The sequence below is a fragment of the Eleutherodactylus coqui genome, chromosome 5 (assembly GCF_035609145.1).
Source record: "Eleutherodactylus coqui strain aEleCoq1 chromosome 5, aEleCoq1.hap1, whole genome shotgun sequence".
Taxonomy (NCBI): Eukaryota; Metazoa; Chordata; class Amphibia; order Anura; family Eleutherodactylidae; genus Eleutherodactylus; species Eleutherodactylus coqui.
In genome coordinates this window covers 16,583,089-16,608,600 of record NC_089841.1, presented here as the reverse complement: position 1 = coordinate 16,608,600, position 25,512 = coordinate 16,583,089, and the positions used below count along the sequence as shown (strand labels likewise).

The window sequence follows — 25,512 nt, the reverse complement described above, 5'->3', positions numbered from 1 at the left end:
TATGATGAGATCAAGGTCCCCTGTCGCGTGGTGGAGCGGTCCCCTGACGCGTGGTGGAGCGGCCACCTGTCGTCTAGGGCAGCGGCCACCTGTCGTCTAGGGCAGCGGCCACCTGTCGTCTAGGGCAGCGGCCACCTGTCGTCTAGGGCAGCGGCCACCTGTCGTCTAGGGCAGCCGTCACCTGTCGTCTAGGGCAGCCGTCACCTGTCGTCTAGGGCAGCCGTCACCTGTCGTCTAGTGGAGCTTTAAGCAGTCGCCTAGTGGAGCTGTCACCTGTCGCCTGGTGGAGCTGTCACCTGTCGCCTGGTGGAGCTGTCACCTGTCGCCTGGTGGAGCTGTCACCTGTCGCCTGGTGGAGCTGTCACCTGTCGCCTGGTGGAGCTGTCACCTGTCGCCTAGTGGAGTGGTCACCTGTCGCCTAGTAAAGCGGTCACCTGTCGTCTAGTAAAGCTGTCATCTGTCGTGTAGCAGAGCAGTCACCTGTCGTCTAGTAGAGCTGTCATCTGTCGTGTAGCGGAGCAGTCACCTGTCGCCTAGCGGAGCTGTCACCGGCAGTGTAGTGGTCAACTGTCGTGCAGTGTAGCCGCGAGCAGTCGTGCAGTGTAGCCGCGAGCAGTCGTGCAGTGTAGCCGCGAGCAGTCGTGCAGTGTAGCCGCGAGCAGTCGTGCAGTGTAGCCGCGAGCAGTCGTGCAGTGTAGCCGCGAGCAGTCGTGCAGTGTAGCCGCGAGCAGTCGTGCAGTGTAGCCGCGAGCAGTCGTGCAGTGTAGCCGCGAGCAGTCGTGCAGTGTAGCCGCGAGCAGTCGTGCAGTGTAGCCGCGAGCAGTCGTGCAGTGTAGCCGCGAGCAGTCGTGCAGTGTAGCCGCGAGCAGTCGTGCAGTGTAGCCGCGAGCAGTCGTGCAGTGTAGCCGCGAGCAGTCGTGCAGAGTAGCCGCGAGCAGTCGTGCAGCGTAGCCGCGAGCAGTCGTGCAGAGTAGCCGCGAGCAGTCGTGCAGAGTAGCCGCGAGCAGTCGTGCAGAGTAGCCGCGAGCAGTCGTGCAGTGTAGCCGCGAGCAGTTGTGCAGAGTAGCCGCGAGCAGTCGTGCAGTGTAGCCGCGAGCAGTCGTGCAGTGTAGCCGCGAGCAGTCGTGCAGTGTAGCCGCGATCAGTCGTGCAGTGTAGCCGCGATCAGTCGTGCAGTGTAGCCGCGAGCAGTCGTGCAGTGTAGCCGCGAGCAGTCGTGCAGTGTAGCCGCGAGCAGTCGTGCAGTGTAGCCGCGAGCAGTCGTGCAGTGTAGCCGCGAGCAGTCGTGCAGTGTAGCCGCGAGCAGTCGTGCAGAGTAGCCGCGAGCAGTCGTGCAGTGTAGCCGCGAGCAGTCGTGCAGTGTAGCCGCGAGCAGTCGTGCAGTGTAGCCGCGAGCAGTCGTGCAGTGTAGCCGCGAGCAGTCGTGCAGTGTAGCCGCGAGCAGTCGTGCAGAGTAGCCGCGAGCAGTCGTGCAGCGTAGCCGCGAGCCGTGAGCAGCCGTGCAGTTAAGCCGCGAGCAGTCGTGCAGAGTAGCTGCGAGCAGTCGTGCAGCGTAGCCGCGAGCCGTCGTGCAGCGTAGCCGCGAGCAGTCGTGCAGTGTAGCCGCGAGCAGTCGTGCAGTGTAGCCGCGAGCAGTCGTGCAGTGTAGCCGCGAGCAGTCGTGCAGTGTAGCCGCGAGCAGTCGTGCAGAGTAGCCGCGAGCAGTCGTGCAGCGTAGCCGCGAGCCGTGAGCAGTCGTGCAGTGTAGCCGCGAGCAGTCGTGCAGAGTAGCTGCGAGCAGTCGTGCAGCGTAGCCGCGAGCCGTCGTGCAGTGTAGCCGCGAGCAGTCGTGCAGTGTAGCCGCGAGCAGTCGTGCAGTGTAGCCGCGAGCAGTCGTGCAGTGTAGCCGCGAGCAGTCGTGCAGAGTAGCCGCGAGCAGTCGTGCAGCGTAGCCGCGAGCCGTGAGCAGTCGTGCAGTGTAGCCGCGAGCAGTCGTGCAGTGTAGCCGCGAGCAGTCGTGCAGTGTAGCCGCGAGCAGTCGTGCAGTGTAGCCGCGAGCAGTCGTGCAGTGTAGCCGCGAGCAGTCGTGCAGTGTAGCCGTGATCAATCGTGCAGTGTAGCCGTGAGCAGTCGTGCAGTGTAGCCGCGAGCAGTCGCGCAGTGTAGCCGCGAGCAGTCGCGCAGTGTAGCCGCGAGCAGTCGTGCAGTGTAGCCGCGAGCAGTCGTGTCGTATACTGTCTGATCCTATTGGTGTAGTAAAAAAACGTTCCTGCTGTATTTCTATTTCGTATGAATTATTGTAGTCATTAGTCCACGTAGCATGTGGATAGTCAGTGTGGTGTCAGTGTATCCCTCAGTGTAAAAAACAAGACAAAAACAAGGTTCCTGTTGTGTTACCATTTCGTAGCCACCCATCTTGTCATTATTGTAGCGTGTGATTAGTGCGTGTAGCATCAGTGTACACCGTAGTGTAAAAAAAAACAAAAAAAAAAGTTTGTTGTTTCTATTTCGTAGTCACCCATCCCGTTATTAGTCAGTGTATCATGCAGTTAGTCAGTGTAGGTTCCTGTTGCGTTTCCATTTCGTAGTCACCAACCTGTTAGTGCAGCGTGTGGTTAGTCAGTGTAGCGTCAGCGTATCCCCCCCTCCCCAAAAAAAGTTTATGTTGTTTCCATTTCATAGTTATCCATCCCTTCATTCGTCAGCGTAGTGTTGACGTATCCCACACAAAAGTTTCTAGTTTCTGGTATGTTGCTGATCACCCACCTAATAAAAGTTTTTTTTGAGTGCATAATAAATTTTTAGAGTAGTTTGGCCCGCGGGAGGTTTACTGCAGAGGAGGCTTTCACATGAATGCATCAAAGTCAGACTCAGATAGTTGGGATGACCCCACTTTTCTGGCATTATTCTCCTCCTCCTCAAATGGGTCTGAACTTCCTGTACCTCCGAGCAGGCGTCCAAGGACTGCCACTTCTGATGACCGCAATGCATCAGATACTCACTGGATTACCCCTGAGAATTTCAGACCCCAGATCCCCCCCGGCGATCACCCCAATTATGATTGCTTATATAAAATCAGGCCAGTCATAGAGCATTTTAATTCCAAGTTTGCTCAGGCGTACACGCCAGAGAAAAAATATTTCTGTAGACAAGTCCCTGGTGCATTTCAAAGGGAGGATTAAATCCTGCGAGTACCTGCCCAGTAAGAGGGCATGGTATGGCGAGAAAATGTACAAGCTGTGCGAGAGCACATCAGGGTACACCCATAAGTTCTGAATTTATGAAAGGAAGGACAACAAAACTGAGCCCCCATAATGCCCCCCCCCCCCCCCCCCCAGCTTTCCTTGCATTGGAGCAATTGAGTAACACATCATGGGGTACTTTTTTTCTGTAGTTCCTGGTAAAAACGAAAAATCTGGGGCTAAACCTAAATATTACTGGAAAAATTGGAATTTTTCTGTTTTCAACTCAAATTGTTAAAAACATTCCTCAAACACGGTGGTGTAAGTAGACCAGCAGCTTCAGCTCCCATTGATTTCAATGGAAGTAAAGCAAGCCAGGCCACTTCCTCCCCCATCTCCTATGGTGCATGTCCTGCCTGCTGCACTGAGCCGGGCAATAGGGATACCACCAGCAGCCAGTCACTCAGGATTCCATGTGATTAACGATGACCTACACTGAGGAGAAGACATTATCAGTTTTTGCCTGGAAAATTCCTTTAAGGCCAGCTTCACATGGGCAGAAGTGCATTTGAGCACATGCCTGACTGCTACATTTTTGGTGAAGGAATGATGCTTTTTTTACGCATAGATTTTTGTATTTTACTGTATTTTTTGTGCCTGCAAGGCACCTTCATTTGCGTGCAAACAAATGCACAGATGGAAATATCTAATTAATTCCAAATATGTTCTTTTTCAAGGGCAATTACACAAAAAGGGGGTGCAAACACCCAAAAAGTTTTTTCAGGAGGGGGGGAGTTGAGTGACCAAGATGCGCATGCAAAATATGGAAATGTGAATCAACCTATTGAAATCAATGGGATCTATTCTCTGCGTATTACGCATGCAAATATGCACTCAATTACGGTCACGTGAAGGTGGCCTAATGTGTTATCGTTTTAGTGATCAGGTCCACAGAAGTATGTGCCATTTTACACAGTTCAAAAATCACACCAATTATCGAACAAGGCATGGGCAAAAAAAATCGGAGACTGGAAAAGTGGGCAGCAAAAAAAAAAAAAAAAAAAAAAACTTCCAGAGACCTCGACCTACTGACTCCCAGACGTAAAAGAAACAAGACGCTACAATGAAAACCCTTAATATATCCACCCACCAGTCGGAGGAATAGGAGATTTCACTTATTACAAGGATTGGTAATCATGACCGTATGTCAGACACATGTCCTAGGCTGAACGTGCGTTTCCTGACCCAAACTCTGGGCATTACCTATGATTCTTGGAGTTCAGGTCAGGAGATCCACAATCCGATTGAGATCAATGTCCATATTATGGATGCAAAACGAGGCCAAGGTGCCGTCATGTGTCCCCGGCCGAAAGGTGTTCATATACATTAGACGAAAGTTGGAGAAAATAATTTCAAGTAGAATGAACATTTGTCATATGATATCTAACTATAGTTTTAGCCATCTGATGGTCACACAGAGTGGCAAAGTGTAAACTACAAATAAAATAAAGAGAAAACTAAATATAAGTAGGGCGGAACAGTGATTTCCTGTTTAGTCCGGTTGCCTTGCCGCACTGGGGTCCTGGGGTAACATCTGCCTAAAGTTTGTATGCTCTCCCCTTGTTTGCTCGAGTTTCCTCCTGATAATCCAGTTTACTCCCACACTCCAAAAACATTCTGATGGGCTAAAGGGGGTTCTGGCAACACAGAGTTAAACCCATCAACGGGATAGGGGAAAACTATTTGATCCGGTACTCTGGTCCATTTTTATGGGAGAGTGGCGCTAATCTTGTTCAAGCACTCCGCTATCTCCGATGCTCCCATTAAAATATTGTATAAACGGCTGCTGATGCATTCATTGTCATGGGACCGTAGCTTTGGGGTTCAACAGAGGTCCCAACAGTCAGACCTGCACTGATCACCTTAAAGAGCAAAATGGAATTATAAAAGTTTGATGTCACCACAGTAGAGAGTTGGGGAGTTGATGGGTCGTCTCAGAGATTATAAAGTGAAGCGTGGGCAATAGCTATAGTCATAAACTCCTAGAATGGAAGAGTTGGAAGGGACCTCTAGGGTCATCAAGTTTAACCTCTTGCTTAATGCAGGATTCACTAAAATCATCCCTCCCGTGGTAACCTGTTCCACTCATTGATCACCTTCACTGTGAGAAACTTTTTTCCAATATCTAATGTGTCTCCTCCTTTTCAGTTTCATCCCATTGCTTCTAGTCTTTCCTTGTGCAGATGAGAATCGGGCTGATCCCTCTGCACTGTGACAGCCCTTCAGGTATTTGTAGACGGCTATTAAGTCTCCTCTCAGCCTTCTTTTTTGCAAGTTAAACCTTCCCAGATTCTTTAACCATTCCTCATAGGACATGATTTGCAGACCGCTCACCATACTGGTGGCTATTCTCTCAACTTGCTCCAGTTTGTCTATGTATTTTTTTAAACCATAGTGCCCAAAACTGGACACAATATTCCAAATGGGGTCTGACTAAGAGCAGAGGAGGCCAATTACCTCATGTGATCTAGATCTATGCTTCTCTTAATAAATCCCTGTATTGCGTTTGCCTTTTTTTGCTGCTGCATCACATTGTTGACTCATGTTCAGTCTGTAATCTGTTAGTATACCCAAGTCTTTCTCACATGTGTTGCTGCTTAGCCCAATTCCTCCCATTCTGTATGTGCTTTTTCATTTTTCTTGCCCAGATGTAGAACTTTGCATTTCTCCTTGTTAAATATGATTCTGTTAGTCGCCACCCACTGTTTAAGCTTTTCTAATTCTTTTTGAATACACTCTCTCTTCCCTAATGTTAGCTATTCCTCCTAGTTTTGTGGCGTCTGCAAATTTGATCTGTTTCCCCTCCATTCCTATGTATTATACCTTGAGAGAGTGTTTGGGGTGCGGTTGCCTAGCTGCTCTACCTATCAGCAGATGTAGAGGGCTTTATATTCCTACCTCTCCCTTTTCTTCTTGCTGTTTATTCAGTGGTTGGTTTGAGCCTCTGGCCTGGGTGAAAATCTTCCTATTCAGTTAGTTGTCTTGCTTTGCTGTGTCAGTGCACCTCTCTAGTCATTCCTGTCAGGGATTTTCAGAGCCCAGGTGAAGACAGCAGGTCTGTCCTTATGACAATTACTCTGCTTTTAGGCAGGGGCTCCCCATTTCCCTACTTGGTAAGGGACAGGTCTTTTCTAGAGATGAGCGAACGTACTCGGATAAGCACTACTCGTCCGAGTAATGTGCCTTATCCGAGTACCGCTGTACTCGTGCTGAAAGATTCGGAACGCGCTGCGGAGCGGGGAGCTGCAGGGGAGAGCGGGGAGGAACGGAGGGGAGATCTTTCTCTCCTTCTCTCCCGCCCGCTCTGCCCCGCTCCCCGCTGCGACTCACCTGTCAGCAGTGGAGCGTCCCGAATCTTTCAGCACGAGTACAGCGGTACTCGGATAAGGCACATTACTCGGACGAGTAGTGCTTATCCGAGTACGTTCGCTCATCTCTAGTCTTTTCCATCTAACTGTGCCTGGAGTCATGCTCACTGTCCTGCATTGTTTGGGGGTATGCTTTTTTGTGTTCTTTGTGGACGTTCTTTGTAACGTATTTCCCGCAGAATTTCCGCCCGTGGAAGCTGCCATAGGATTGCGTTAGAAAATGCAATCCTAGGCAGCCGGCCGCAGTTTGTCTGTGCGCAATCACACGCAGGTAACAAACCGTGGCATGCTCTATGTCTGCGTGGGGCTCGCAGAGCCCAGCACAGAAACATCACTCCCCGGCCGCGGGCTTCGGTCTGCGCATGCGCCGGCACATGAAAGAGCCAGAGCCGCGGGAGCAGGTGGGTGCTGCGCTGCTCTCTGCAGGGGCTCAAGTTGGGTCCCGCTGTGAGAATTCCCGCAGCCGGGTCCGACCCGGCCGTCTGCAGGTGGCCTAACTCGAGAAGAGTGAGACTCACTCGAGTAACTGACTTATCTGAGCGTGCTCGCTCATCTCTAATTTTAGTTTGTGATCGGTGTCTCTTGCTCCTCTACTTTCCTTCTGTATTTTTTGTCTTTGTTCTTTCGTTCCACTTCTAATAGCAAGGTTCTCAAATGTATTCCTGAGCTCTATATGTTTACATGGCCTTTCATTTCCTTTCCCATACTGTTCTAGGTTAAAGCTCTGCTGATGAGTGTAGCAGGGTGCCTGCCAAATATGTTTACCTGTTTTTCTAAGGTACAACCCGTCTCTAGCAAGCAGTCCATTATATAGGTAATTCACTACATGGTCTAGAAATCCAAATCTTTGCTGACGCCACCACTGAAGTCAGTTGTTCACTTCTAGAATCCTGTTCCATCTTCCTGTTCCATGAGAAGCCTACCTAAGCTCCAAGTTCGTTCACCTTCTTTCCAAGGTCTTCAAAGTCTCTGCAGATAGTTTCAAGGTCCTTTTTTGGTGTCATTTTTCCCTAAATGTTTTAGTAGGAATGGCTAGCCTTGATAGCCTATTAGACACATCAATGATTTGTGCACCTGGAAGACAGCACAGCTTTCATGGGGTTATGTCAGATCTGCAGACAGCGGCCTCCGTTCCTCTCAATAGGGAATCCCCCATAACCACCACTCTACTTTTTCTTCTTCACAACAGCACTTTCTTTTCTCCATCCAAGAGGATTATGTGTGCTTATTACACAGCTCTTTATGGGCAAAGCCATTTCTTGCTGTACCTCTTCATTGTTCTCCCGCATGAGAACCTGCTACTGGTTCCCGAGCAGTATGGGTGCTGACTGACTCCTGATCCTCCTGCTTCTTTGGGTCACATGTTTACACTCCTTTAACCTGGTTTTAATTTTCCACAATGCATGTTCATATTTCTATGTAGCTGATCTTGGAGGTTAGGCATCAACATATCTGCAACGTCGAAGCTTATAAAATGCCCCCTAATATAAGCTTTATGAGCACTCCATATTGTGGATGGCCGTATCTCAGATATATGGTCAATATAAAAATAATCTAAAAGGAGGACATTTTGGTCAAGTATTTAGAGGAATGTAAAAAATAATTGTTCCGTTTCCATGAAAATGAGGATTTGCACCCCAAAATAGATACCCCTGTTTGTCCTGTCTTCAGAAATATACCCATTGTGGGCCTAATCTTTTGTCTGGATGCCAAACTGAAAGAAGCAGCCGGAGGCTTTCAGAACAGACATTTTGTTTGAAGTTGTTTAAGGTCCCACTTGTAGAGTCCATGAGCGGCCAAAACGATAGAGAACCCCCACAAATGACCCCATTTAAAAACTGTTTTTTTTGTACAGCACACATATGAATGAAGACTTGCACCTAAAAAATGGATCCCCCCGTTTGCCCGTGTTCAGAAACATAACCATTGTAGCCCCATTCTGCTTATAGGACACATGGCTCGGCCTGCAATGCAGGGAACACCTATTGGATTTCATGGCACAACTGAATACATTTCAGGTCCCACTGCTCTCTTGTGGAGTCATCAAGGTGCCAAAATGATAGAACGACCCCATTGAGAAATCTAGACCCCTTAGTCCATTTAGCTAGGTGTGTACTGAGCATTCTGATCCCACAGTTTTTTTTGCAAAAGTTAAAAAGCATGTGAAAAACTAATAAAATGTAATTATTTTCATAAATGTCACTTTAATGACAGTTTCATTTGTTTCAAGAAGGAAAAACTGGGGGACGCACCCCCAATATTATAGCACTAGTTTTTCAGCAATATCCCCATTGTAGCCCCAATCTTCTTACAGGACACACGGCTAGACCTGTAATGGAGGGACCACCCGTTGGATTTCAGGGCACAACTGAATAAATTCCAGGCGCCGTTGTACCCTTGTGCAGAAAAAAAAATTGACTTCCAAAAAAGAATTCCCACTGAAAGCGCTGCAGAATACATTGGGTCTATAGAGATAAGATTTATTTTATTTTACTGCAAGAGGCAGTGGCCTGTCGGGCTCTCCGCCAAAGTGCCAGATTCCTGTACAAGGGCTAAAGGCTAAAGCTCAGGGAGTCAGCAGGATAACACCCTAAGGTTTCGCCCCAAGTCACACCTGTTTACACAGTGGTTCCTCACTCGCTGCTCCATAATAGAAAATATAAGCACCTCAACAATGCAAGAGACTGAATAGTCCACCAATCGTCAGCAGCACTCACCACAACACAAAACAATTGCTTGGAGTTTAGGAAAATACTGGTGCTCGCCTTAAGGGAACTGGATCCTCAAAATAGTCCAATAGCAGCACTCCAGACAGCGGAATTAAATGTATTCAATAGACTTTATTAGCCCATGGTTCAAGTGCCTCTGACCGGGGTGATGCAGCTGATCTGCTTGAACACCAAGTTATCTGATACAGATGCTTTTTAACAAAAAACTAAACTTGGGTCTGTGTGAATAATTGCTCACCTACAAGGTTTAGAACACATAGAAATACTACAATTTGCATGATAGTATCAAATTTTCATTATGCAAAATGTATATAAAGTCTCGGGGGTCTACTCAATGTTTATGGAGTGCATCCACATACTCCCCATATACACACGTGGGAGATGGAGCCTGGGTCTGACCTTCTTAACGAGCGCCCTACCTAAGGCACTGAAGGGACCATCTCCTCCATGCTGGCCCACCTCCTGCTGGAGTACCCTTAAACTGTTCAACTCACAGGAAACTCATCTAAGACACAACTATACAACTCAACCCCATTTCTACATTTATAGCAAATGGTTTCATAGCACATATGAATTGAGATCCCAGTGGCAGAGGTAAAGAGCACGATTGCAAACAGCAGGATTTATTTTGCCAACCTCTACACCCTAAACCAAAATCAGATCCCGTGGTTACTCTGCGCTCCTGCTAGATTCGCAGAGGGTTTGGTTGTTGTGAGAGGAGACTGTGTGTGTATATACACTGAGGAGAATACAACTGACCTCTGTGTGTATATATACTGAGGAGAATATAACTGACCTCTGTGTGTATATACACGGAGGAGAATATAACTGACCTCTGTGTGTATATACACTTAGGAGAATATAACTGACCACTGTGTGTATATATACTGAGGAGAATACAACTGACCACTGTGTGTATATATACTGAGGAGAATACAACTGACCTCTGTGTGTATATATACTGAGGAGAATATAACTGACCTCTGTGTCTATATATACTGAGGAGAATATAACTGACCTCTGTGTGTATATACACTGAGGAGAATATAACTGACCTCTGTGTGTATATACACTGAGGAGAATATAACTGACCACTGTGTGTATATATACTGAGGAGAATACAACTGACCACTGTGTGTATATATACTGAGGAGAATACAACTGACCACTGTGTGTATATATACTGAGGAGAATACAACTGACCTCTGTGTGTATATACACTGAGGAGAATACAACTGACCTCTGTGTGTATATACACTGAGGAGAATACAACTGACCACTGTGTGTATATACACTGAGGAGAATACAACTGACCACTGTGTGTATATACACTGAGGAGAATACAACTGACCACTGTGTGTATATATACTGAGGAGAATACAACTGACCACTGTGTGTATATATACTGAGGAGAATACAACTGACCACTGTGTGTATATATACTGAGGAGAATACAACTGACCACTGTGTGTATATATACTGAGGAGACTACAACTGACCACTGTGTGTATATACACTGAGGAGAATACAACTGACCACTGTGTGTATATACACTGAGGAGAATACAACTGACCACTGTGTGTATATACACTGAGGAGAATACAACTGACCTCTGTGTGTATATATACTGAGGAGACTACAACTGACCACTGTGTGTATATATACTGAGGAGACTACAACTGACCACTGTGTGTATATATACTGAGGAGACTACAACTGACCACTGTGTGTATATATACTGAGGACAATACAACTGACCACTGTGTGTATATATACTGAGAATACAACTGACCACTGAGTGTATATACACTGAGGAGAATACAACTGACCACTGTGTGTATATACACTGAGGAGAATACAACTGACCTCTGTGTGTATATACACTGAGGAGAATACAACTGACCTCTGTGTGTATATATACTGAGGAGAATATAACTGACCTCTGTGTGTATATATACTGAGGAGAATTTAACTGACCTCTGTGTGTATATATACTGAGGAGAATATAACTGACCTCTGTGTGTATATATACTGAAAGGCTGTATATTACATAAGGAAGCAGCCATGGACTGCAGGGGAGTTATCTTTAAGGGCAATAAGTGAGGAGAATAGGAGGAGTTGCACATTCTGCAGAGGGAAATCAGTACATGCAGCCTGAAAATAATCTATTGCTCCTCTATGTGTATACATATTTTATTCCTCTGAAGTAACCATGACTTCATAAAATTTTCTGCGCAAACAAAAGGTAAATACTAGAGATGAGCGAGCACGCTAGGATAAGGCAGTTACTCGAGCGAGCATCGCTCTTCTCGAGTAACTGCATTCTCGTCCGAGCAGGCTCAGGGGAGGGGGGGGGGGGGGGGGGGGAAGGGGAGGCGGCGGGGAGGAGCTCCCTGCAATCTTATTGTGGGGGGAATACGGGCCCTCAAAACAATAGCCGGCGGATTTAAATGACGCTGTCAGAATTGAAAGTGCTATTTAAAAGGTTAACAGCTCCGATGAGCCGTGCGTCTAGCATTCTCTTACTTAAACCAAAAAAAAAAAAAACACAGGGAGGTTTAGGCTTCCGAATATACTCCTATACTACAAGGCGATCCACATCACCAGATGAGTTTCCATGGTGAATCTCAGACTGGCCTCATGCTCAATTAACTTGGAGAGAACTTTGTTGAACCAGGAGGGACATCTCCTTTGGGCCCACAACTTTCCCTTATACAGACCTCAAGTACTTATCCCTATTATGAAGGCCACGATTAAAGTTATGTGCTTCCTTCGATTAGAAAATGGTGAATATGCCCTAAACTCTCACCAAGGACACCTGCGCCCCTAATTCCCTCTAGTTTAGCTAACAAACCACTTAGATCATTAAGTCCATGGCCAGGGCTTGGTTCCCTGACAGCCCACAATATTATCAAAGGGGCTAAGATCACAAACTTGGCTCATATTGAACTCTTATACCAAGCAGCTCATTAAATTAACTAGAAACCCTAAACATTTACATCTCACTAAAAAAATTCTAGTTGCTGTTCCGTGACGGGTTGAGAGACTGTGGTTCGAATACAACGACCTGCTCATTGATTTTCTTTTTCTTTGCCCATACTTCCTGTTTGTGATTATGTTAAGGAGCTTCAGCTCTGCTCTGTAGTTTCTACCAACCTAAGATATTGAGGAGTCACATGGCCGACTCAAAAAGATAATATTCTGATTGGCAAAAAACTTCTTCTCAATTTTAACTCAACTTGGATTTAATTACACACTTTCAGCAGAATATACCACAATTGCTTCTGTTCCCCCTGACTGGCTGTAGGACCTTGAAGGTGATTAGTCTTGTTTATGTAAAACAGATGCTGGTAAAATAGGCAAGGGAAGAAACCTAGTTTAGATATTAAGTAGTGCAGGCTTGGGGACTGCTAGAAGAAAGGGAGTTACACTACCAATGTGAACATAGAAGGCTCGATGCCACTAGATTATCATTATTAACAAATATCAGCGCTATGTAACAAACCAGGATAAGCGGAGTTCGATCCTATATTTCCGTGTACCTCTGTGGTTGGCTGAGAGTGGGTCTGCGTGTCCATCTTACCAGGAACCAAGGGATGTTTGCTCAGCCCATCTTAACAATGTATGTGGGCTACATGGGTGCACTCCTAGTGGGAAGGGGGTTGCATTTCCTTTTTCTTAAGAACTTGGTTTACAGAAAAGTACTGTTTAAGTTGTTGGCGTTGTGGCCCGTCTCTCACTGACAGACTGAAGGATTAGTTTACCTACCTTTATATACCTTGTTGACAGTTGGAATGCCTCCAATTAACTATTCCAGACTACCAAACTGTAGACATCAATCTGCTACAAATACGATTTTAAATTCTTAGAAAGTCTAAGTGATGGCGGCCCCTTATGTATAGGGGCCTGAACCGACCCGCACAAACACCTCCAGCAGGAATACCACAGAGGTGTATCTTGGCCCAGCCGGGTCACAAGCTCTGATTTATATGTTCTACTTATATCACATCACAAGTCGTTCCTCTCTAGATGTAGTTTATGGGGGTATCGGACTACAGAAGTTTAAGTTGATGGTAGAAAGGCTCACACTAGATCTGCTAACGACCCGTTTCAGAAGGGACAATGAAACTCTCTCCAGGAGACGACTTGTTCACAATGATGTCCATCAGCATTGTCCTTCAGAGCCTTCTAACCAATATACAGGATTTGTTATTTACCTTAATAAGCACAACCTGACAAGTCATCCTACTGTTATAATTCTTACATGTTGGACCTGCGGGTCCATTCCAACCAAGTTGGTATTGATATGTACTGCGGCTCATTATGTTATGAATGATTCACATCTCAATTATTATCTCTCAATAAAAAGGGATTGTTCAAAAAAAGACATCAAAGAGATGAAGAAAGATATCAGCATGCAAGACATATAAGATCACAAGATAAACCAGGATATATAAATAGTGTATCAGCAAGATATGTATGAACATTTAGTCCTGTCTATTACCTGGTGATGGGAGCGGCTGGCGGGTCTCCATCATGGCCTCCTTGTACAGATCCTTGTGTCCTTCTAAATACTCCCACTCCTCCATGGAGAAATAGACAGCGACATCCTGACACCTTATAGGAACCTGACAACACAATATACAGTCATCACCCAGAAGCCTCCAGTGCTGTTACTGTATAATGTCCCAGCATTCCCTGCAGCGTCACCTCTCCAGTCAGCAGCTCAATCATCTTGTTGGTGAGTTCTAGAATCTTCTGTACATTGATGTCCTCATGTGCCAGGGGGTGCAGTGGGGGCCCCGTGATTGGGCTCAGGGGTCTACTCTGTTCATCACACACAGGGGCCCGACAGCCATCACTAGAGGTCTTCTTTACTACTGTGTAATTCTGTATATGGGGAGACATTAATAAATATCACTACAGACATTTCCAGAATCTCTCCCCTCTCCAGTGACATCATCTGTTATTACCATAGATAAGAATAATGTAATGTGACATCATCAGAATCCCTCTCCTCTCCAGTGACATCATCTGTTATTACTATAGATACGAATGATGTAATGTGACATCATCAGAATCTCTCACCTCTCCAGTAAGCTTGAGGAGTATCTCTATGGTTAGATTTAACATACGTTTCACCATCTTCTTTCTGTCCTCCTCCATCCTGAACGGTGAATCTGGAATATGATGTTATATAAAGATATCAGAGGATCCTACTTTGTACGACCTGAATGGAGAGAAGATGAGCCAATATAAAAACCACATAAATTGATGGCAGGAGTTTTGTGATGCCTAATTGTTAGATATTGACAGGCAGACCAAATGTGACCAGGTCTGCAGGGACCCGCCCCCATGACTCTTCTCCACATTCCTTGCTGGTCTTTGGATAATTGCTCATGTATAACCCTGCAGTGTCCCAGAGAACATACTGTAGATGTCTGTAATGTGGGCGCCGGTCAGGATATTAGGCTGCCTGTAGTTCGGGGAGTGTAAGACTCCTCACAGGTTCCCTTTATCACAGAACCAGGCTGATGAAGGCTTGTATTATGTGGCAGGTGGCCATTTTTAATGATGTTATTTAATGTGCTGTATAATGGGTGGAAAATTTTATCTAAAAAAAAAAAAACAACTCTCCACCGTTTAGAATTGAAAAGATTTGACAATTGTTTTTTCCTGCTGTAACATAACGTGTTCACTTTATTCTCCGTGTCAGGCTACAGTGATTCCAGATTTATAAAGTTTTGTTTTGTTTAAAAAGTCAACATTTTAAAAATTTGCTTTTGCATCATTAAATTCTAAGGTTCACACGGTTTCATTTTTCCTTTTGGGTCTGTGTGACTCCTTGCACTTTGCAGGCTGAGCTGTAGATGTTGTTGGGAGCATTTTAGTGCACATTGGAGTTTTTGATCCTTTTTTAAATCCTTTTTTCTGAAAGGATGGAGGTGATCAAAAATAGCAATTCTGCCAATAATTGGTTTAACTGTTCAAAGTGTAAAATAAATTAGTTTTCTGGATGCACTGATATGAATATAAAAATAAATACTATTTATATATATATATATATATATATATATATATATATATATATATATATATATATATATATATATATATATATATATATATAAAAATAGACATTTTTTTTTGCTCACCATAAAATCCTTTTCTAAGGAACACAGCAGAGACCTTGACTATGGCTCCAGCACAAGGAGGCGGACAATCAATAAAGGAAGAGATGACTCCTCCTACCAGCTATAGCCCTCCTTCAGCTAAATCAGTTGGTACAGAAGAATTAGAAGAGGAAAAGCCAAAAGACTAACTGAAATATAACTGAAAACAACAGAAAACTCAACAAAGAAGTGAAGGGGGAATCTCAGAACAGAGAAACAAGTGGATCCCCAAACAATGGGTGGGAGGACCGTCTTGTCCTGATGAAGTACCAGAAAGAGAGATCTCTATGATAATATGGCAATTGGAGATGCAGCGGATGGAGGTGATGGCAATCAGGAAGGCCACCTTCCAAGGCAACAGACAAAGAAAAACGTCATGAATTGGCTCAAAGAAAAACAATTATAATGCATCTAAGACCAAATTGAGGTCCCAAAGTACTGATGGGAGATAGTAAGGAGGAGCAGCATGTGCCACTCCCTGCTGCAGCAGATTCTGTCTGAGTGGCGGGGGCTGGGGTGTGTCGGGCAGTAGGGACACAAGACCAGCGTGCCAAGGACAATGTGACCAGTCTGGCGCTATGAGGATCATTGAGATGCCCTCCATCTTGACTTTCTTGAGACTGTGGGATAAAAGGTTCAGTGGAAAAGCGTACATGATAGAGAACTAGTTCCATGGGATTGCTAGGTTGTCCACTGACAATGCTTGTGGATCACAAAGAGCAGGAACTGACTGTTGAGCCTGGATGCCATCAAAACCACATCTAGACTGCCCCATAAAGCGCAAATGTCCGCAAAAACTTCCTCATGTAGAGACTACACCTTTGGTCCTATTGTTTCTCTGATGAGGAAATCCAGCAATTTTTCACTCCCAGGATGTAAATAGCTGAAATGTCAAGGACATGTGCCACCACCCAGTGGAGGATTTCTTCAGCTTCATCATTTCTGTTGTGCTTCTTGTGCTGCCCTGGTAGTTTCTGTATGTGACACGGACATGGATAGGGTGACTGGCCAGAATCTGGAACAAATAGGTCAGGGACAGGTGGATGGCTCGGATTTCCAATATGTTCATGTGCAGGGACAACTCATAGTTGGACAGTTGTCCCTAAACTGTCAAGCTGACGAAGTTTCCCCCTCCCAAGTCCTAAGAGACTGGTGTCCATGGTTATCACTTTCCAGCGGAGAGGGAGGGGAGACCTCCTGTGAGAGTGTTTGGGTGACATCAGCCACCAAAGGAGGGCAGGATTGAGGGCCAATCAATAAATTTCTGCAATGTGTTCCAGCTGGTTATGATGGCTTTTTGAAGTGGTCGAGTGTACAATTGCGCATACAGGACTGCCTCAAATGCAGATACCATTAGCCCCAGCACCCGCATGCCCTTGCGAGTGGAAACAGGCATGTGGACGCATTGTTGGAGAAGAGCAAGTTTATCCCTTGAAAGCTCTACCTTCCCCTGAAGGTATAGGTGAAAAAAGGTTAGCTGTCTCGATGAGGTTAGATTGGACTTCAGACGATTAATGGTCCATCTGAAATGCCTGAGAGTATCCAGCACTATCTTGAGGCTCTAATCGTTGTCCCTGAGGTATGAAGTCTTGATCAGTATGTCGTCCAGGTAAGGGATGGTCACAATCCCACAGAAATGAAGTAGCAAGAGCTGATAGAACCTTGGTGTACACTCGAGGAGCTGTTGCTAGGCTTAATGGCAGCTGGAAATTATTTGATTGAACTATGAACTGAAGAAAGCACTGGTGGGACTTGTGAATTTGGATGTGGAGACAGGCATCTGTGAGGTCTATTGACAATATATTTTCATCTTGATCCATAGAAGCAATCACCACTTGGATGGAATCCATATGACAATGGCAGACCTTTACATAGAGATCAGGGAGCTTCAGATCTAGCATCGGACAAACCAATATGTCTTTTTTGGAAACAAAGAGTTTGGAGTTCAATCTAGTAAAACATTTGTGAGAAGGAATGGAGATGATGACAGCTTGGTTGAGAAAATACTGAATGGCTCAACAGTATGGGGAAAGTCTGATCGGATCGAACAGTGAGTAAGAAGCAAAAAAATTGGTCTGGGGGTTTGAATGAAAATCTATCGTGTATACCAAAGAGACAATATCGCACACACAGGAATCTCGGAAGTGAGCAAACCAAACGTTCCTGAATAGAACGAGATGGCCCCCACCCTGGATGACCGGGGTAGGGACAGCCTTTCATACAGAGGAGAACTTTGCCAATGAAGGGTAGGTTGGGGATGTCAGGAAGGGTGTGGTTTAAAAAAATGATCATTATTTTCTGTCCTGAAGGGAATGACAAAACTCTGAAGGGTGTGGAATGGAACAATGGAAGGAATTAAAAAGGTTTCTTTGTTGGTCTCCCCAATGAGTGGGTACTTGTAAAAAGCTATTATGAGCGACCCTGGCTATTGACCCTGGGGGATACTGAGTGTCTTTTTGTTTGTCACATCTACGTAAGGGTGCTTATCTATGAAGGGTAATTTTGAATATGGAGTCCCCTCTGCCTCAGTGATTACTAACCCAAGAAGAAGCAAAAAGGGGGCCGAAGCGCCAACTCAGTTGCCTCGAAAGATGACTTGGCGAAGCATTCCAGCCATCTTTTGTGCATCTTAAAAGATGACGCATCTGCCAGGCGCAAGGTATTGTATTTGGACTAGTGAGACGCTTGAGCATCAGATGATGAAGAGGATCACTCTTTAAATGATTCCTCAGAACCACTCTCACACACATCTCGCACAGTAAAATGCCGTGTTTCGAACATGGCATTTTACCACAATTGTGAATCGAATGCACAAAAATAGAGCATACAGTGCTAAAACAAAAAATTGCAGCGTTTGAGAACACCATTTTTGAGCGCATTTCTGCATGGCACTATTAAAATCAATGTAAGCGTTATATCGCGATTAGCGAGGCATTCAAAATGCCGTGCTAATCACGAAAAAAAAGAGAGGACTTAAGCTTGAGGAAATGTGGATCACGACCTCCTTAAATTCAGCATGAGTGAGGAATGTCTTGTGCAAATGTTTAGGACGTCTGAATTAGAGGTACTCTGGTGTGGCAAAGGAATCTTGGTCTTGCACATGGAACGTCTTTTTGACTGTCACTAGGAGAGAGTCTACCACTTCAGAAACTTTGGAAGACTGTTCCTCATTGAAGGAACAGTCAGAATCTGATATTTTATCCTTGGAGTGGGAGCTATTCCGAGAGGGGATTGAGAAGTGGGATGCTGCATGTGGGGGCTAGGTGGAGGTGACGATGTATGCAATCTTGAGGACTTTTTCATTCTGAGGTCCAGTTATATGTGCATTCCAGTAAAAACAATTCCTCAGCATTGGACCTTTCAGCTGGGTTCTGGCTGGATGCCCAGCATCTTCACTGTGGATCTGGAGGCTTTTGTAAAGTCTGTAACCGTCACAAAGAAAGCATGCCTATTCAGGTTAAGGACATTGTAAGGGCATGGCAGTGGATGTCCCTGGGATAGGTTACCTGGGTCCAGTAGGTCCCCCCGACCTGAGGAACAGAGGAGCCACAAAGAAAAGGTACTCGGAATGAAAGGTGCAGGAAACTGGAGGCAGGATCGATCATTGGAAATCGCGAGTGTGGTCATGCTGGAATGGGGACGAACTGAAGGAGGCCAGGCAGACTGGAACGGGAGTGGACCAGAGTAGAGCGGACATTGGAAATGAGTTACTCACCACCAAAGTTTGTTGCATGGTTGCAATGACTGGTAGTGATCGCATGATCGTCAGGCCCGGAAAGCAGTTGAAACTCCCCATAAATACAGCGCAGCCCAGGAAAAGCCAGCCCTCAGGGAAAAGACTCCTCCGAGCAAGGTAACTGCACTTGGGTCTACCTCCCACTGGGGCGCAAGGAAACCAGGAAGTGGGAACCAGGGAAGGGGGATAGAAAGAACAGGAAGAATGGCCCTCATACCTTCCTTCTGCAGGGAGAATGGCAGATGCTGTGGCATCAAAATCCAGTCTAATCCTTTGCTGTTTTTCCACTCCCCTTGGTGGGGGAGCTCAGGGATCAAAAAAGATAGGCCTTCTCTGTTCCACCTTGCCTTCAAGAAATAGGTAAGTTAAGGGCAACTGTGGTCTTCCTTCTCAGTGGATTAGTAGGGGATTCTGTCACCCTGTAAACCCAAAGAGTCCAAGAAACTCCAGGATCCTGAAGACCTGCAGCAGGAGGTTTTGCCTGCTCAGGAAACAAAGCTAAAACTGATTTAGCTGAGTGGCTACAGGAGGGGTATAGCTGGTAGGAGGAGTCAACTCTTCATTTCCTTAGTGTCTGCCTCCTAGTGGCAGGAACTATATCCAAGGTATTTTCTGTGTCCACCAATAACACAGTACATAAACTTATCCATAGGACAGGTTCAACCACTGGTACCCTACTGAACCCAGGAGCAGGGCTTAGGCACATTCTGAAGTGAGGGTTGACGCAGTCACATATGTATAGTGCCCCTCCATTTATTTCAATGGGTCCGCCAGAGATAGTTGAGTTCAAGCATTTGTCTACCTCTGGCAATCCTATTGTGAATGGAGTGGCATTCTTATGAGCAACCATAACTGATCCAAGTTCAGGACATGCCAGAGTCCAGTTCTCAAGAGTGGTGGTGGTCCTAGTGGTCAGGTCCCTACTGGTCTGCAAGTTATTGCATATAATGGGAATAGAGATAACTTGCTTTTGCTGGCTAAACTCTTTAATGAAATGAAGATTGCTGCCTAATTGCACTTGAGAAGATTGTGTCCCCCTTTCCCACACCAGTAGTATCAAAACTGCCAGAAGCAATTTAGAACAAGATGTTTCAGTGTTCTTTTAAAGGGGTTTCCAAGCAAAAATTATCGATTGTCTATTCTCAGGACAGGCCATCAATAGTTAATTGCTGGTGACCCACCGCTCAGGTCATGTGTGTCATAGTGGATGGTGGAGGAAGTGGCCTGAAATCAAAGGGAGCTGAAGCTGGCTATTATATTTCCAGCACTTCCTCTTCTGACATCAGGGACGGCCGTGTAAGTGTACCAGCAGCTTCAGCTCCCATTGATTTCAATGGAAGGAAGCCAGCCAGGCCACTTCCTCCCCCGTACCCTATGGTGCATGTTCTGCCCGCCGCACTGAGAGCGAGTCGGGCAATTGGGACATCTCTGGGCACCAGCGCCTCAGGACTACCGGCGATTAACTACTGATGACCCACCATGAGGATAGGACAGCAACAGCTTTTGCCAGGAGAATGCCTTTGCATTGATGTATTTTACATGTTCATTTGCGTACGGCAAACTAACGCACTGATTGAAATGTCTAATTAGTTCCAACGTCTAATTATTCCAAAAGTGTTGTTTTTCCAATGCAATTATGTAGAGAGGTCTATGGGGACCTTTGGTGCAAAAATATACAGAAAAATAGCATCTGTACTGCGGCTGGTCCGCGCGGCTCACCGTCAGACATGCCCAGTACAGACTTACAAAAAAAAAAAAAAACATCCTGCTTTCCTGCGGGATCCACGGCCCATTCGTCCGTGCGGGACCTACACTGAAATTGAGCATGCTGCTATTTGTTTCCCGGACCAAAAGGTCTGCAAATCAAATCTGCATGCTTTATTTCATTTACGGACGCACGTTTCCCTATGGGTGGCTTGACTTGCAGATCGTCCCTGCAGGGCACCGCAAATCAATCCCACCCATGGATATTGGTCCATGGTCTGTTAAAAAGTTTGAAACTGTCCCCGATATTCACTAATAGTTGTCTGTATTCTCATCACACAGCGGGCCAATGTGTAAAATATACATAAAATAAATAGAGGAAACGACATCAATGAAGGGCGGCGCGGTGACTTCATGTTTAGTCCGGTTGCCTTGCCGCACTGGGGTCCTGGGGTAACATCTGTCTAAAGTTTGTATGTTTCCCCCTTGTTTGTGTCGAGTTTCCTCCTGATAATCCAGTTTACTCCCACACTCCAAAAACATTCTGATGGCTACAGGGGCATTCTGGCAACATAGTTCAACCCATCCACAGGTTAGGGGAAAATATCTGATCCGGCGCTGCTGTCCATTTCTACGGAGTGCGGCGCTAACCTTGCTCAAGCGCTCCACTATCTTCGATGCTCTCCTTGAAATTAATACTGTATAGCGGGGCACGGCAAACACGCTGCTGCTCCATTCATTATTCTGGGGCTCAATAGGGGTCTCGACAGTCAGACCTACACAAATCAGAGAGCTCCTATTCTGTAGATATCTTTTTGGCTTGTTTTACATGGGTGACATGATATAGCCGCGGATTAGTGGACCGTGTAACATCGCTGCATTTCCTTGCAGCAATACCGCGACTTTGTAGCACCACGTGCGAGGATTTTCAGAGGAAAGGCGAGGCTTGCAATATAAGCCGTAGCCGCAGAAAAAAAAGAACACCACCTGAAAGCTCTGTCTGGCTCTGCTGCATCTTTTCCCTGGTCCCCGACACTGGTCTTCAGCATCTCTTCTGGCCGGGCATTGGAAAATCCCCACCTCCAGGAAGCACTCCAGGAATTCATTGGCTGTGATTGATTCATCAAGAGCTGACTCTGACTGACTGAGCCGTGGCCCTCAGCCAATCAGAGGCAACGCTTCCTGGAGGTGGGGGTGGGGTTCCAACCTCCAGCCAGAAGAGATACTGAAGACAACTGCCATGGACCGGGGAGAAGTCGGACCGAAGCCAGGTAGCACTTCTTATGTGATGTAGGTGTTTTATATGCAGCTAGGGCTTAATTTAGGGCTTTGACAGTAGGATTTTGTACTGTCAAACTTGCACTGCAGTAGTTTCTTTTGTGCGATGCGAAGCAACAGAGAAAAAGGCTCCATAGGGAAGCTTGGGCTACAAAACCTCCCATATCGCGAAACCCGTGAAGTTCTGACTCGCAATGTCGCATGCTACAAAACATTGCAAATGTGAAGGAACCCATAGGAAAGCATGGCCTTCATGTACATGCGATTTGTAGCATTGTAGCAACGTGAGAAAATCACGCGACTTTGTCGTCCGTGTGAAGGAGGCCTTATTCAACAGCAACAGCCTCTTAAATTGGCTCAATACAAAATGTGCCGGTGTGTGAATGTGATTGAGAAAAGAGGATTTTTTACTCAACGTAAAATCTCTTTCTCGTCTCGTCATTGGGGGACACAGCAAAGACCGTGGGATATAGCTTCTGCCACTAGGAGGCGACACTAAGCAGAAAAAAGGGTGGTTTTACCGACAGCGCTGCAATCTCCGAAACCCTACGAAGGGAGGTAACCGCCACCAGGAAAGCAACCTTCCAGGACAGCAACCGCCACGGTATCACCGCTAATGGTTCAAACAGATGGGCCTGCATGGCATCCAGAACCAGGTTTAGGTCCCAGGGTGGCATCGGAGACCGAAAGGGGGGTGCCGTATGAGCGCACCTCTGACCTTGAAGCCAACGGTCGCTGAAACAAAATTGACAAAGCCGAAACCTGTCCCTTAAGGGAGCTGAGGCTCAGGCCTAAGTCCAACTCGTCTAGGAGAAAAGACAGGAGGCGGGCCAACGAGAAATGCATCGGGTGCACCCCCTTTTGCTCGCACCAGCAAAAAAATGTTTTCCACACCCGCTGATATACTCTCAATGACGACGGCTTCCTAGCCCTAATCATTGTTTGAATAACCGGGTCTGAGAAACCCCGTGCTCTCAGTACCGCGGTCTCAACAGCCATGCCTTCAAATGCAGCGTAGCCAAATTCTGGTGGTAGAGGGGACCCTGAGAGAGAAGATCTTTTCGAAGGGGTAACCGCCAGGGCGCGTCTGCTACCAGGTCCATGAGCTTCGCGCACCACGTTCTTCACGGCCAATCTGGGGCTATGAGAATCATAGGTAGTCCTTCCTTCCTGATTCTCCTGAGCAGCCGGGGAATGAGAGGAATTGGTGGAAAGACATAGGGGTAATGAAAACCCGTCCATGGAGCCGTTAGCGCATCTGCTGCTAGTGCTCTGGGGTCCCTTGACCTGGCCAGATAGGTTGGAAGCTTCTGATTGAAGCGAGATGCCATCAGATCTACGTCTGGCCGACCCCATCTTAGGCACACCTCCTGGAACACCTCGGGATGTAACCCCCACTCTCCTGGGTCGACCTCCTTCTTGCTGAGGAAGTCGGTGGCCAAATTCTCAACCCCGGGAATGAAGACTGCCGATATCGCGGGAAGATGTTCCTCTGCCCATGCCAGAATTCCCTCTACTTCCTTCATGGCTCCCCTGCTACGGGTCCCGCCTTGATGGTTTATGTAAACCACCGCAGTCGCATTGTCTGACTGGATTCGCACTGGCGTTCCCTCCAACCGATGCGCAAAATGCTGCAAGGCCCAGAATACTGCTCGCAGCTCCAATACATTTATCTGGAGACCGGAATCCTGTGTGGACCAGGATCCCTGTGCCACCAGATCCCCCAGTGTGCACCCCCAGCCTGTCATGCTGGGGTCTGTAGCCAGCACCTGCCACTGCAGGGGCAGGAAAGACCTGCCCTGCTGAATGCGTGGCGAGTCCAACCACCACTGGAGTGACTGCTGAACCCCTGGTGGAATCCTTATCTTCCGATCGAGGGATAGTGCCAACCTGTCCCACCTTGACAGTATCGTCCACTGCAAGGGGCGGGAATGGAACTGGGCAAATGGAATCGCCTCGAAAGACGAGACCATTAGGCCCAAGACCTTCATTGCCTGGCGGATCGCCACCGGTCGCCGCGATAGAAGGGACCGTACCTGCCTCTGAAGCAGCTGACGTTTTGCTTCCGGGAGAGTCACTCGACCCAGAACCGTGTCGAAGCACATCCCCAGGTACACCATGCGATGTATTGGCACAATAGACGACTTCTTGAAATTGATCAGCCAACCGAACCTGGTAAGAGTGTCCAAGGCAATCTGCAGGCTCTCCAGGTTCTCCCATTGGGTCGGGGCTTTTACCAGGATGTCATCCGGTTACAGCATGGCAACGACCCTCCTGGAATGCAAGATTGCCATCACTACCGCTAAGACTCTTGTAAACACCCTGGGAGCTGTTGCCAGCCCGAATGGCCGCGAACTGGAAATGCTCCCCCTGCACCACGAATCGGAGGAAGCGCTGGTGCGCCTGACGAATGGGGATATGTAAATATGCATCCTGGATGTCTATCGAGGACAGGAACTCCCCCGCCTCCAAGGATGCGATGACCACTCATACAGACTCCATGCGGAAATGACAGACCGCCACAAATTTGTTCAGCTTCTTTAGATCCAGAGCCGGACGGACGGACAGACAGAACCATCCTTTTTGGGGACCACAAAAAGACTGGAGTAGAACCCAGTGAAGTGTTGCTCGGGGGGAAAATCGCAACACCACCCTCTGTAAATAGAGAGAGTGGACCGTCTTGAGAAAAGCTGCTGCTTTCCCTAGGTCCCCCGGGATTCTGGACCAAAAGAAGCGGTCGTGTGGTTGCGTTAGGAACTCTATCGCATAGCCCCTGGACACGACCTCCTCTACCCAGGTATCTGCGACCTGAGTCGACCAAACCTGGCTGAATTGGAGAAGCCGACCCCCCCACCTTGTCCGAAACAGGTGGGAGCAGTCTCTCATGCGGGGGGCTTGCTTTTGGAACTCTTTGTAGGCTGGGGCCCACGCCAAGAGGACCTTGGTTTAAAGGAAGGCCCCTTCCTTTGTTCCCGCTCCTGCGAACCTTTCCTTTCCATCCTACGAGGACGCGTCGGCGATAGGAGCGACAACGTCTCTGCTGCGGAGATGACCACTTTGGACGATTCTGTGGCAAAAGCGAGCTCTTTCCACCCGTAGCCTCTGAGATGAGCTCATCTAGCTTGGTGCCGAAGAGGCGAGATCCTACAAAGGGCATACTGATTAACGACCCCTTGGAGGAAGCATCAGCATCCCATGATTTTAACCATCGGGTCCGGCGAGTCGCCACAGATACCACGGAGGCCCGTGCCACCAGTTTGGCTGTATCCATAGAGGCTTCACAGAGAAACATGCCTGCTTGTT

The 25,512-nt window shown here is 47.0% G+C and overlaps 2 protein-coding genes across 2 annotated transcripts in view; both read right to left on the bottom strand.

The window, feature by feature from the left end:
- Positions 1 to 14,197, bottom strand: part of LOC136629047 (oocyte zinc finger protein XlCOF22-like) — a 95,309-nt gene extending 81,112 nt beyond the window's left edge. Inside the window, exon 1 of the mRNA XM_066605170.1 lies at positions 13,823 to 14,197. The gene's annotated coding sequence lies outside the window, so the exon portion shown is untranslated. The remainder of the gene's footprint in view (positions 1 to 13,822) is intronic.
- The window catches only part of LOC136628705 (zinc finger protein 665-like), an 841,644-nt gene that overhangs the window by 372,666 nt on the left and 443,466 nt on the right, over positions 1 to 25,512 (bottom strand). The window lies entirely within an intron of this gene.